Source organism: Cyanistes caeruleus, chromosome 6 (genome assembly GCF_971803275.1).
Source record: "Cyanistes caeruleus chromosome 6, bCyaCae1.hap1.1, whole genome shotgun sequence".
Lineage (NCBI taxonomy): Eukaryota > Metazoa > Chordata > Aves > Passeriformes > Paridae > Cyanistes > Cyanistes caeruleus.
Genome location: NC_141706.1, coordinates 50,978,155 through 50,987,323, shown reverse-complemented (window position 1 = coordinate 50,987,323; position 9,169 = coordinate 50,978,155).

Here is a 9,169-nt window from a genome sequence, read left to right as displayed (position 1 = left end):
TTTCGTGTATCTTGGTATATAATGCGATACTCAGTCTGAACATCAGACTAAATCTAACTTGAAAAATCCAACACTGAAAGCTCCTCTGGCCACTTAATAATTTCTGTCTGTGAAAATAAGAGTTTTCTGTGTCCTTCAGGGAAGGAAGAAAAGAAGGAACTGGAAGCATCTAGGCATCCTGTTTATTTGCTTCATATGGGTGAATAAACTCAGTTAACAGCAAGCACAACGTAAAGGCTACAGATATGATGGAAAAAGAATTATTTTACAACCCATCTGTTCTGAATTTTCTGTGTATTTTCAAAGTAAGATAATCCCTTGAATGTTGTTACTGATTTTTTTTAACTAATACTGAGAAATGTCATCTGCATTCTGCAGGACTATATTCATATTAATTTTTATGTAAATAATTTCAGATTGTATAGCGTGATTGTATGCTATATAGGACTTGCAACAAGCCCTTCAAGCTCCTAAGGTGCAGGAAAAAGGTTCTGTGAAAAACACTATATTATTCCTAAAACCTGACAGCAGCTTTGCATTTAAGTGTTGCTCAGAAGCAGTTGTCTTAATTAATTTGGTGATAGCTGGTTCCTTTCTGGGACATATGGATTTCATATGCAGTATGTCTCAATACATCTTCTTAGGAATCATGATTGGATGGACTATAAGGAAACTGAGACACTGTTACTTAGGTATCCCTTGCAACAAAAATTTCAGCCCATCTGTCTGGCGTTGACATTTGAGGTTGAAAAGGCAGTATAAGTGTTTAAAGATTAATCTCCCTAATGGTTCAGTTAATCTTCCCTTAACCTTAAGGGATTTGACTGACAACTCCATGAATTTCCTCCTAAAGTGTGCATTTATAAGAACAAAAGGATAAGTAGAAAAAAAATCTATATCCTAAACCCACAGGTGCTTCAGAGGGCTCAGAAGAATTAGACACTTTGTCATTCACTTGTAGATTCTCAGCCTAGTCTGTGCTAATCAGATTCCTCTACAAACTACACAATATCCCTCATTTTGTGGGCTAGAGAAGCCAAGTTTTTATTCTTCAATAATGGTAGCAAAGACGATTTATAAGAGGCTTCCCAATGTGGTACAATATATGTAAGGCATTTAAGACAATGCATAGAGAATCACTGATTCAGTTTTATTTCTAAGGTCAAATTGTTGTTCATTCCTATGCAAATATAAATCTGGAAATTAACTGTCTCTATGGAACACATCCCTGGCTAGGAATATCTGGGAATTCAGAAAAAAAAGGAAGAGACTTTACTGTAGCAGATAACAGAGATTTTATTCAATGTAATCTAGAATACTTTAAACTTGACCAGTCATCTTGAATCAAAGGGTTAAAAGAACTTAAAAGCTAAGAGCATAGCTATCAAGACAGAGGTAATGTATTTTAATTAATGAAAGAGGAGTAGTAGAAACTATGCAAAGGGTTAATTATTGTTAGATGGACCCAGTAGAGCTAAGGCAATGTATTATTTTCTTGACCTAGTTTGTAGTGTTTGTAGAAGGAGACAAGAAAGGTGAAGATGAAGAAACCATAACTGCACCTGGGCCCAGAAACCAGACGGAGGCAGGATGGGGAGGGTTGGATTATAGTCAAGGGACCAGAGAACCTGCCAACAAGACAAAGGTGTGAAATGTTTAAAGTGAGGAAGACATCTCTGACTTCATCCCAGGAGACCACTGACCCATTTCAAAACCCACCGACCCATTTAGAAGGAAATACGCAGGTGCAAAAGGACTTTGAGATCATTTTAATATGAAGCAGGGGTAGGCGGGGTTAGGTAAAGCATATGTACAGTGTATAAATAATTCTATGGATATGTAAGATTTTTGTAGATGAAAGAGGAAAAGAGCCTCATGGATTTTGCAGATGCCTTTGGAAAATTTTCCTGGATGTGCCTGGCATCGTAATAAACACACTCTCTCTAACTTTAATTAGTTGGAGGTTTTTTTGCCCGCATATCAATCTCAAGGTTTGTTTTCCTTTGTGATATTGATAACATCTTGGAGATAGAGAGTTTTTTTTTCAATCTGTTTCATCTGGGTGCTTCTTCCTTTGCAAGTTTGGCAAAGCATGAAAAGCTTGAAGTAAAAAGAAGCAGACCAAACACGTATAGAAAAACTGCCAGATTGTAAGGATTTCCATAGATTTTGCTTAAACTGGTTCTAACAATGAAGTGACTTAAGTGAAAGAGTGTCAAATGTTACAAGTAAATTGTTGGAACTGCTTTGTTCTTTCTTTTTGCGGCTCAAGGTTGTGAGCTGCTAGAAAGTCTATGTTGATGTTCCCATTTGGACAACTAAGTATTAAGTAACTAAATCATCTATCTCTTGTGCTTTGGCTTTCTTGTGATTTGAAAAATAATTTACTATCTTCTAAATGCTCCTTCAAAATGCACAAACTGAATATAGAGAAAAGAAAAAGTTTAGTGCTACTTCTTTACATGAATGCCACTATGATTGATTTCAGAAGAAAGGAAATCTTTTTCCCTTGAGAATTAAAATATAATTTTCTTGTATTTCATGACTTCCTGCCTGGATGTGAAGAACAAAGAGATTTCCTCCTGGGGTTTAATGCTTAAAAACTTAAAGATATCTCTGGATAAACTGTTCTGTGACCAAAAAGATTTAAGCTGGGTCAAATAGATTACACTCAAGCTGACATTTATAAATGATGTTATCTGTTGACTCCAGCTGTAGAGCACATACAAAGCAGAAATACATTGGGACAGGGTAAGAAGTCTTTGCTGCAATGAAGGCTTAACCTTGCTCAGAGGCTGATTAAGTGTAAGGCAACCAGACAGTTGGTCAGATTTACTGTTTTGTTCTGTATTATGATAAGATACAATTACTTATTTTAAGAGGAACCGTCATCTCAATACAGGAGAAATGGCTTGGTTTATTTAAAACTGGTGAGAAATAGAGGTGTCTGCAGTCTCAGGGGAACAATTGTTGTCAACAAACATGCATTAAAGACCCAGAGTACTGGATTCATTTCAGCTAGTCATTGTTCTACATACGATGATGTTACACAGTGAAAAGGTAAGAAAAGAATGGAAGTTAAGCTAATGAGCCTGGCTTGCCTGAGCAGAACAGAATAGAGAAAGAAAATATGACCTCAAACTCTACTGTCTTGATGCTGGACAGTGATGAGACAAATACCAAGCAACTGATTAAGACTATTCTGATGTTTCTGAAGAGCCTTGGTCAGGCCATTTGAAAAAAGAAAGTTCAGAGGGTTGTATTTCAGAAGACTGTGTTAGAATGAAAGTGATTAAATAAATATCTACAGATTACATATAAGGTACAGGATATAGATATAGAAATGAGATGGCTGAATTATTAAAATAATCAGATATGGCTGGTCCTGCCTTGGGGCAGAGCTGCAAGGTGTGTACTAGATGACCTCTTTCTCTGACCACCTTTCCTCTTTTGACTATGTTGCCTTTTCTGTGGCAAAGGATTTGAAAGTCAGAGCTAGCTGTGGCAGGAGTTTTGAGCCAAAGAGGCAGCTAAGACACATCCCTATTCTTTTCCAGTGACAGGACCTGCTGGACCTGAACTTAGCATAGGTGAGGAGGAGCAAGAACACATAGGACAGATGGAGGATGGCCACTTTCAAAACTTCTCCCTCTGCTCTGGACACTCTTGTCCTGTGATAAGGAGGCACGTGATGAATGGGCTGAAGCCCAAAGAAGAACAACTATTAGCTTAAGTGCATGAAAACCAGGTATGGAAATCAAGCAATTTTTAAAATCTGTGATCTGGTGTGATCTCCACACTGAATCCCTCCTCAACAGGCCTTCTGAGAACTGTAAACGACTCCATGTTTTGAACTAGGAAATTCTGGCAGAGTCATGCTGTTGCAGCACTGATGGACATAAATTGTCAGTTATTGCCCTCCTTCACCGAACTAGAACGAGTGCAGATTGCCATTTTATTACAAACATGGAATAATTGCAGGAGTAATTGGCCTTTGCTGTTAAAACTAGTAAACCTATAGTCACGAAGGAGATTATGAGAATTTAAACAAAGCAAAATAGTGAAAGCCTAAACAAGGCTCACATCTCCCTTAATTTTGTTGTGGATTTTGTGATACTTGGTACTACATCACAGTATTGGCTTGAGAATTTCAGCCACTGTTCAGAACAAATAAGATTCCAGCTTCTGTGGACAAGCAAACAGTTTAAAACATGATCTTATGGAAATGTAAGAGATGGCCTCAAGGGCTCTTTGAATTTACTGAAGGCAGTTACTGCTTTAATTTTGTTTAATTTTAAAGCATTTTGATTCCTTCTCCTCACCCCCACTGCTACATTGCCAAGTGATTGGTAAAGATTAAGAGATCAGAAAGAAACCACCTTCTCCATATTTTTTTTCTTTTTGGAAATATAATTTTCAGGATTTTTATGATCTGACTCATAACCTCTAAATCCTACTTCATTTTACATTTTTTTTAAAGCACAGTGTCTCCCTTAGATCATAAAATTTCAGAAGGTGGTTCAATATTGATTTAAAGGTGAAATCAGCCTGCAGAGATACCAATTTTTTTTCTCCTTTGCGTGTCTTCTTGTAATAATGCCACAATAACCTGATTCCTTGAAAAGTTTAAAAGCAGTTGAGTCTGGTGCAACTGAACTTTTGAACATCACCCAAGCAGACATAAAGAAATGTCTGTCTTGTTCTATTTATCACCTTTTTTTTTTTTTTTTTCTGAGAAACACTTGATCACAAGCATGTGAAAAAATCTAAGCTCTTGATTGTTTTTCTTGCTCTTTCAAAAATCATAGAATGACAGAATCATATAATGGTTTGGATTGGAATGGACCTTAAAGATCATCTGGTTCCAACCCTGCTGCCATGGGCAGGGACATCTTCCACCAGACCCAGCTCCTCACTGCCCCATCCAGCCTGGCCTTGTACACTGCCAGGGATGGGGCATCCACAAATTCTCAAGGCAATTTGTTTCAGCACCTCAGCACCACCACAATAATTTCTTCTATATATCTAATCTAAACCTTACCTCCTTCAATTTGAGTTCATTCTCCCTTGTCCTATTACTACATGATCTTGTAAATAGTCTCTCTCCATCTTGCATTATAGCATCTCCATCAAAAGATACACTCAGAGGCTGGTTTCTAATTTTGGCAAGTAGACATACCATTGAAATTCCAGTAAGGAGAAGAGAAATCTGTTAAGCAAGACAGAATGGAACATGTGGCTGCAGAATCCAGTGACAATTATTCCATTTTTTGAGAACTGGTCTTGCAGTATATGGTAGCCAGCTAATCTCTCAGTAAAGATGAAATGATGTTTTTGAAGTAAAGATCAGAGAACAGAAAGGGTACTCATGGTAGTTTCAGAGACAGGGGGCATTTACTTAGCTTGTGAAAAGAAGCAGCTGGAAAGTATTGTAAAAATTGTGCAGTGGAATAATCTGAAAGACTTCTGCAAATGTTTCAAATTGTTGTCCTTTCATGTTAATGCTGTGGTTGGAAAGGTAATATAACTGATAACAGTACGTAACAGTACTGTGATTCAGGATCAGTGTGCAGAAGCATGACAGTACTGCATATTATTTTGGGTTTTTGTAATCTTTTTAGGAGGTCCAGTTTTCATTTCTGAACAGAACTGGTTTTGTTAGAGCCTGTCTAGAATCAGAGGTAAATTTTTAATGAATTCTTTTTTTTATTATGGTTGCAGGAGAAGTTTCTAATAAGAAAAATATTCTAGAATATTTTGCCTGGCTGAAATGAGCACTTTTTGTCTGCTTTTGTAAATTATGTTCATAGATCCCAAAGGAACCAAGTGTTATGTCTCAGTGAGCTGATCCATACATAGCATTGTTTCCTAGTGCAAACAGACTTTCCAGGTGTGTTCTATTACTCTGTCAAGGGGGATCTATGCTAAAGAATGCATTTAGCTGCTGCATTATTTCTTTCTTCTAAAGGAAGTTTTCCTTTAAAGAAGGAGCTGTTGTATCTTCATTGAGGTTGGTGCAGCTTTCTAAGGGGTGGAGTGGCCAAAATATTTCAATGCTAAAAGCTAAGAATTGGCTTGTGGGTAGTTACTGCTGAACTTAAATCTTCTCTACGTCTTTGATGATGGTCACTGATAAAAAAGGAAGCCAAAAGGAGTTGGTGCTGGCTGGGAAAGCTGAGCCAGCTGTGGCTGAACTGGCTGATCTTCATCTGTGGGAGCACACAAGAGGCTCTGCAGTCCTTGGAGAAGAGCCCTGCATGACGTCCTTTGTAATGGCATTTGTGAGGTTTTGATTTAGCTGTCTATCTCATATTTAAACTAAATATCTAATGCTCATATCAAGTTTGAATAGAAGAAAGACAAACATATTCAAGCAGACTTTTTGTATTCATATCAGAAGTCAGTGAGTCTTGCTATAACACTGCTGCAGGATTTCCACAAGACTGTGTGTGTTGTGACATATGTAACTCATATTGGGGTTAAGAGATTTTAATCTCACATGTTACTTGGACAACTTTCCTGTCTGAGCTAGAAAAGATAGTAGTTTTCTGACTAATGGAACTGAAAAGATGTAAGAGATCCCCTTGTCCAACATAAAGTGCATGATCATATGCACTGCTGAGAGGTAAGTTAAAAAAACATACTTAAGAAGAAGTGTATAAACATATGTCTAATATTTGATTGTTTAGAAAAATAATTCCAAAGGTTCCAGTTGTTTGAAGCCCCACTGCCTGAAAATCTATTTTACTTAAAAGCACTCTGCCTTGGGTGATAGATCTTTTTATTTACAAGCATATGTGTTTGTGTGACTTATGCATATTTTCATAATATACATAATATAGAAATGATTATATAATTAAAATAAAGAGGAAGAGGTGGAGGTATAACTAGAGAAACACAGCTGTAGCCACAAAGCCTGCATATGTTATTTCTATATGCATGTAACTATGATTTGAGAGACTTTCAAGCTTACCCTGAGCTCTCAAGTATTTGTCCCTTCATTTTCAGGTGCTCTGGATCTGTAAATAGCGCTGCTTATGAGTAACAGGTCCCTGCAAGTTATCCATGCATCTGGGTTAAGCAAAGCTGCTTCACAGAAATGCAGTTATGGTACTGGCACCACTACTGCTATGAGCAGTGTAGACAAGAAAAAACTACAACCTGCTAGGAAGAGGCCTTCTCCCTGGTGACATAGTTATCTGACACCATGGAATAATTTTTCTTCTCCTGAAAGAAAAACAAGCCCAAGAGAAAAAATGAGTATTCATTCTATTAACACAGTGCAGTGAAATGTTTGATTTCTAGAGCCTCTTTTGGCAAAGGATATCCTGGCCAAATAACCGAGTGAAACAAGTGAGTGCTTAAATCCCTAGAAAAATAACATATCCCTAATGAGAAATTCTGACTGCAGAAATGTTCACTCACTACATTAAGCTGAGAATGTGATTGAACCCAGGGCTAGATGACATGGAAACATGTATGCACTTTGTGTTAACCTTTTGTGAAGGACAGATGATAAGCCCTTTACCCTACTGCCAGACTGAAGCAGGATTCAATGCCTCCACAGGTTCCACTCTAATTAAATGTGGATATTATGTAAACTGCCACCCAAACTATTTCATGAATTCAGAAAATGCTAGCTTCATTTTTCTTGTCAGGCTACAAAACTAGACCATGACAAATGACTTTGAGCATTTGCTGATCATTCATCTACAAAACATAGTAGTTTGATTATTTCACTTAGGGCTGTTTGCAGAAACAGAAGTTAATTAATTGAAGCATTGGTGCTCAGCAAATTATTTTTATTTTCCCCCCTTTAGCCAGATTTCATTGTATCCTAAGCAAAATCTTTAATAACACGATGCAAATTAAAGATCACAGACACCATTTTCTATCAAAAGGGTGCATTTATTTAGCCTCTATACAGGAATAATTATGCTGGCTACATGTAACCACACAAATATAATGTAACTCAATCAAGTATGCAATCAACTGGTTTGGTGCTATTCATGAGGCACCTAAATAATTCAAAATAATCATATTCCCTAGAATCAAATGTAGGAATCACAGCTATGCAGAGCTAGTGCAAAATTCAATTTGTACTAATCTGCCTTTGAGAATAAAAGCATGAAATATAGTAGAATGTTGGCATCACTTGTCTGTTGTGCAGTTAATTTCTCTCTTCTTTCCTTCTCTTAATTTCTCTGTATCTTATAGACATGGACATATTTAAGGTAATGTGATTTTAAATTTATTGCTTACATTTCAGAAAAGTAAAAAAGTCCTTACTTAATATAGGTTTTTTTTCCTTTTCACTATTCCATTAAGGGGTAACTGTGTTATGGGAATATAAGGAAAAGGAAATTATTCACAAGAAAAAAAATTAAGAAGCCTGTCTTTAGCTTTTTATAAGAATGAAATCCAAAAACCAAATTAATAAACAGAAAAGTTTTAATAACTGTTTTCTTGAGTGATTCAAAATTAAGGCAAATATAAGCGTTAATTTCAGGGATAAATTTATCACTAGAGTACTTTATTTCTCATGTTCCTGTTCCCTGGAATGGGGAAAGGACATACCCACAACATTTCAATAAGCAATGTGATATTGAAGGCACAGAATCAGTTAGAAGAAGCAGAGTGATGCCACTTTTGTACATGTTCAAATATGTATACAAATTTTACATGAATGCTCAGTTCAAGGATGACTGTTTAACAGTCGCTGTGAATTCTTTTGCTTTAATAAGTAGGGATTCTCTATTAAGGGCAATTCTTCCTTTTTATCTTAGAGGTGAAGTCATCACAGATTTTATCAGATTGAAATGTAGTAAATGCATGCAGTTATTCCCATGAGAAGCAAGGGCCTGCACAGCTTAGCTTGGACATGTAGGATGGGCAGGAAAAGGGAAGAGTTGCTCCTAAACAGCAGTGGAGGCCACCCCGATCTGTTTGACAGTCTCCAGCCAAGAACTGGTGGTGGTGTTCCTGCAGAGTCCCTAGCTTTGGAGTGATGCTCCAAAGGGCCCTTTGTGATGGAAAAATCAGGTCAGTGTAAATACTGCCTGGCACCAGTGACCTCATGGCTTTACCACAGGGATAGATTTGAAGGAGAACTGTGATCAGAAGGGCTTGACCTAAGGTAAGAGCTCACTCTGTGTGCTACGCTGTCAGA